The sequence below is a fragment of the Notamacropus eugenii genome, chromosome 6 (assembly GCF_028372415.1).
Source record: "Notamacropus eugenii isolate mMacEug1 chromosome 6, mMacEug1.pri_v2, whole genome shotgun sequence".
In the NCBI taxonomy this organism is placed as follows: domain Eukaryota; kingdom Metazoa; phylum Chordata; class Mammalia; order Diprotodontia; family Macropodidae; genus Notamacropus; species Notamacropus eugenii.
In genome coordinates, this window is record NC_092877.1 from 361,903,814 (window position 1) to 361,909,078 (window position 5,265).

The window sequence follows — 5,265 nt, forward strand, 5'->3', positions numbered from 1 at the left end:
GAGAGTTTTAAAATAATCATTTTAAAGTTTTATGGGGAAAAAGATTTAGAAAGAGAACTCTTTATAACAAGAGCTGTCAATCCCTGAGGTTTTAGTCAATATCTGAGAACCCTTGAAGTTTTGTGCTCTTTCCTCTCATTAAATTTCCAGTGTCTAGCAACAGCAATTTTCTTTCAAGTCTTCATTTTGAATAAATCTCCATGTGTCTCCATGTAAATATAAGTCTTCATTAATCAGAAAACTTCTGAAGGCTGAAACAAATCATAGAAATATAAAATAGCAGAATATTATTTTCTTCTATTGGCAGATAACACTTAAAAATGATCTTGTAAAAACTTAATCACATTAAAAATAAAGCTGTTAAAGGATATTCTATAATCTGGGGTTCAAACTTAGGTAATTGAATGAGACTCTCCACATCCACATCATGCCCTCAGCACAGAGGGCTCACTCTGATTTATATCCTGGGCCCTCTTCTCTTTTTCCTCTATTCTACTTCACTTTCACTTGGTTATCTCATCAAATCTTATGGATTTAATTACTATTTCTATGCTGGTTATTATCAGTTCTATGTCCAGCCCCAACCTCTCTGATGACCTCCAATCCCTCATCTCCATCTGCCTTTCAGAAATGTCAAACTTGATGTCCAGTAGACATCTTAAACTAAACACGTCCAAAACATAACACACTTTTATTTTACCCTAGACTAACCTAACCTCTTACTTTTTCTATTACTATTACTATAAAATCCTCCCAACTCAGGACTTAGCCTTAGCTCCTCACTACTTCTCACTGCTCATGTTTAATCTGTTGCCAATACCTGTTTATTTCACATCTGCAGTATCTCTTGAATATGCTCCCCCTTCTCTCCTCTGACACTAACCCCACTCTACTGCAGACAGACCTTTATCACATCATTCTTGGAACATTATAATATGCCACTGATGAGTTTGCCAGCCTCCCTCCAATCTATTCTCCATTCAGCCAGAAAGTTTGTTTTTTTCTAAAGCATGTGTCTTAACATGTTATCCCTACTGGCTCCCTATTGCCTCCAAAATCCAATACAAAATGTTCAGTTAGGTGGTCAAAGCCCTTCATAAACTACAGTCCTCCTACCTTTCCAATTTTCTTACACCTTATTTCCTGCCATGTACTCTTTGACCTAGTGGCACTGGCTTCTTGGCCACTGAACTAATAAGACACTGTCTCTCAGCTGTGGACATTTTCTCTGGCCATCCTTCATGTCTAGAATATTCTCCTTTTTCAACTTAGATTACTGGCTTATTTCAATTTTCAACTAAACTGCCATATTTTACTGAAGCCTTTCTCAACTCTTCTTAAACCTAGTGCCCTACCTCCAGTGGTTATTTCCTATTCATCCTGTACATAGCTTGCTTTGTATATATTGTTTATACTTTATCAGCACCGTGAGATTGAAAGCTTCCTTTCTTTTATCTCTTTTTATATGTTCTGGTATGTACTAGGTGCTTAATAAATGGTGATTGATTGATGGAGAGAATTATGATGGAGAGAATGCCCATGTCCAACTGATGAGCAGGCTTGGTGGGAACTTGGGAGAGATCTTTCTTTTTTTTTTTTCTTTGAGGGGGGATGGGGACTTGTGGTTTTGATAGAGGATGCACACAGTTCCAGGTTTTTTTCAGATAGAGAGCCCTAGAAGGAAAGAAAGATTTCATATTGTAATGTTAATAGAATAGGAAGATCTTCCCCACCCATTAAGAGGCCTAAGCTATGCAACCTGTGATCAAATGGAGCCTGGATCACATGGAGCTCAGACTGGGATCATGTTCCTCCTTCTGGGCAAAGAAGACCATGCCATCAGAGAAATGAGGACACGAATTGCACTTGACTTTGTTTTGAGTGAGGGAAGTCTCTGCAGGTCACCAGTCTTTCTTCTCCTCCAGAGCACTCTGAATCAGACTGGGAGGAACTTGTCCAAGTTGGAGAGAGAAAGAGAGAGTGACAGCACACAGAGTAGAGAGAGAGAAGCAAGCTGTGAGTGAGTGGAGGGAGGAATTTGTCTAAAGAAACTTGTTTTTGTGGGGAGGTCTGACAGAAGGTTTAAGATGTTGTCACTTTCAGGATTAGTGATAATAATTACCCTGTCAAATCTTACCTACTGGTATTCTAATGATGTTACAAATAAATATTTTGGTTTTGCCTTTGAGGAAGAGAGATTATTATATTTTGTGAATTTACCCTGAAAAAAGGTATGCATATCCATATTGGCTGCTATGAGTATCACATTGATGTTTTATATGTGTGCGTGTGGTGTGTGTGTGTGTGTGTGTGTGTGTGTGTGTGTGTGTGTGTGTATAAATTGAAATGGAGAGAAACTAATTTTCTAGCTTGTTACACTAGAAACTTTCAGAAATGTCTCCTTGGGAGAGATAGGGATTCTCAGTTGAACTGACAGGAGAGGTCATTTTCTGTCAATATTATCTATGTATTCTAATCTATATAAATTCTCTGACTTCAGTTTGCTACCAGAATAGATAAAGAGATTATATTCCCTATTCACTATTGTGATCATCTTTGAGTAGGTAGTATTTGACAGGAAGGGCATCAAGTTGGGGACACTCTCCATTAAGGGGTATCTTGAACCTAAATTTAATTTCCCTTCAGCTAACAATATTTAAAGGACAGAGGTAGATAAATGTATATCTATCTAAATCTATATTTGATAGCTATAGGTATACCTATATCTGTCTAAATCTTTCTATTTAGACAGATGTAGGTATATCTATATTCATAAGTATACCTATATCTAGCCAAATCTCTCTTTTGATCTATCAAATTCTCTTCCGATATTCCCTTTCTGAAGAGAGCAAAACAGTTAGCCTTAGGGCCCCAATCTCCTACAGTACTTAAAGCAGGGATTAAAATCTCTTTTGGTGAGAAAGGTAGGTGGGATCCCAGGGTTATTTATGCCTACCTGTGAGTTACATTTGAACAAACTCATGTGGACCTACACATAACCTTTATAGAACACACAGAGAGACACTTAAAATTATATGTAATTTTTAAAAATACAACACAAGGATGCTTAGGCTATTTCTTGCTATAGGAAAGGCCACCGAGCAATGTCAATTTCATGGAATGCTTCCATTCTCAGGTAATAATTCCAATCATCAGAGTCATGTCAACTTAGAAAGATTTCAAATAGACTAAGGCAGCCCTTCTAACTCCTTTAAGGTGAAACCTTTTTTTTCCCAAATATAGCAGAAGACTAAGTTTGGAGCCTCAGAGAGAGGACCATTTATATTCATTAAGAACCTTCTGGGTAGTACATCTAATGTGTAAAGTAGGACATGTGAAATGCGGAGCTGTAAAAGTTGCTTGTTCTGTAGAAATAACTTCAGTTTAAAGGGCTTTCTCATGGTTACTGTGAACTAAGCAGGTCTTTACAGAAGCAGGTACAAATCCTTTGGGCTATATTTTTGATGGCCAAACAACCAAGCGTGGATTGAAAAACACGCCAAACATCAGATAAATTCAAGTTTTGACCACTATAGGCCTCCAACAACTCCATAACTGCCTGGATTTTATTCTTTTCAGCCTGCTGTATTGACACCAGAAAGGATGTCAAATAGATGAGCATCTTTATTCCCCGTCCACCCACCTACTTCATCATTACGTTAGTTGCAGGCAACAAAATCCAATAAAAAATGTCAACTAACACAATATAAGCATAGAAGTTACTAGAGGTGAAAACAATGCAATTTAATGGAGCAAGCATTATCTCCTGCTAGTTCTTGCTTACATTCTACTGAGGGGGAGGGGATAGGAAATGCATACAGATAAAATTATAAAGTATGTATGAAGTAATATTTATTTATTTGAAGAGGGAGAGAGTGGGAAAATGGAGGTGAGGTTTCAAATAAGTAAAGGGCAGTCTAGGTGGCTTCACTTGAGCTGGATTTTTAATAAAATGAACATACATACATATATACATGCATACATACATTCACCACTGAAAGCAAAAGATAGATAGACAGATAGATAGATAGATAAATAGATAGATAGATAGATAGATAGATAGATAGATAGATAGATAGATAGATAGATAGACAGACAGACAGACAGACAGACAGACAGACAGACAGATTTGTAGTTTGTTTGCTTGGGTGTTTTTGGCTACCACCACAAATTCATAGACAGTATTATGAATAACCCTAGACCTTAAAGGAGCTTCAGGCCATCTAGTCCAACTGTCTCCTTTTACAGATAAACTAACTGAGGGCTAGAGATATTAAGTGACTCGCCCAAGGTCACATAGATATTAAGTAGCAGAGCAAGAATATGAATTCAAGTTTTAAGTTTCATACTCTTTGTCCTTTCCTTGATTTTCCTTTCCTATCTTGCATCGACAAGAATTAAATAAGCGCATACTTCATGTCATCCGGGGGGAGCTTTTTCAAATCTAAATTACAATAATGTGATGAAGTCCATGGACAAAAACAATATTTTAGAAAGTTTGAATTGTCTTTACACTTCTCAGATTCCCCTACTCATTTTATCTCCTGCTATTTTTCATCTTTCTTCTCTTTTTTTCCCCTCTTTTTTGTTACTTTCCCTTCTTTATTTCTCCCTTTGCAGCCTCCATATGATAGAGAAATTGGTAGGATAGAGTGAGGGGGAAAAAAAGCTTAGACATCATTTAGTCTAAAACTCCTCAGTTTGAAAACATGGAAACCAAAGTCAAGAAGGGAAGGTAATACAGTGAAAAGGATATTGGCCCTGAAGTCAAAGGACCTGGGTTCAAATCTTGAATCTCCACTGATTAATTGGGAATTTGGAGTAATTTTCTTGGGCAACAGTTTCTTCATCTATAAAACAATAGACTTTACTGAATAGCCCCTGAAGGAACTTCACATTCTAAAGCTATAAACCTATGAAGGTAAAAATGTGTCCAATGTCACACAGAGAGTGGTAGGACTGGATGACGACCTGGCTTTCCCCTGCCTCCTGTGACTTCTGGGTTAATGCCATTTTATCTCCACTGCATTGACCCACCTCATCATTGCCCCATGGCAAAGAGCACCTCCCTGGATCTTTTCTAGGCTCTCTCTCCTTGTTGAAAAAAATTAAGTGGGTATGTCTTAGGGACTATTTCAATTTTATTTCATTTACTTTTCAAAGTCTTTCTTGGGGGCCCTTGTAGATTTTTTTTATTTGATATTGACATTGTTGAGGTAGCAAGGGGGTGCCATAGTGCCTGGAGTTAAGAAGACTCACCTCCAT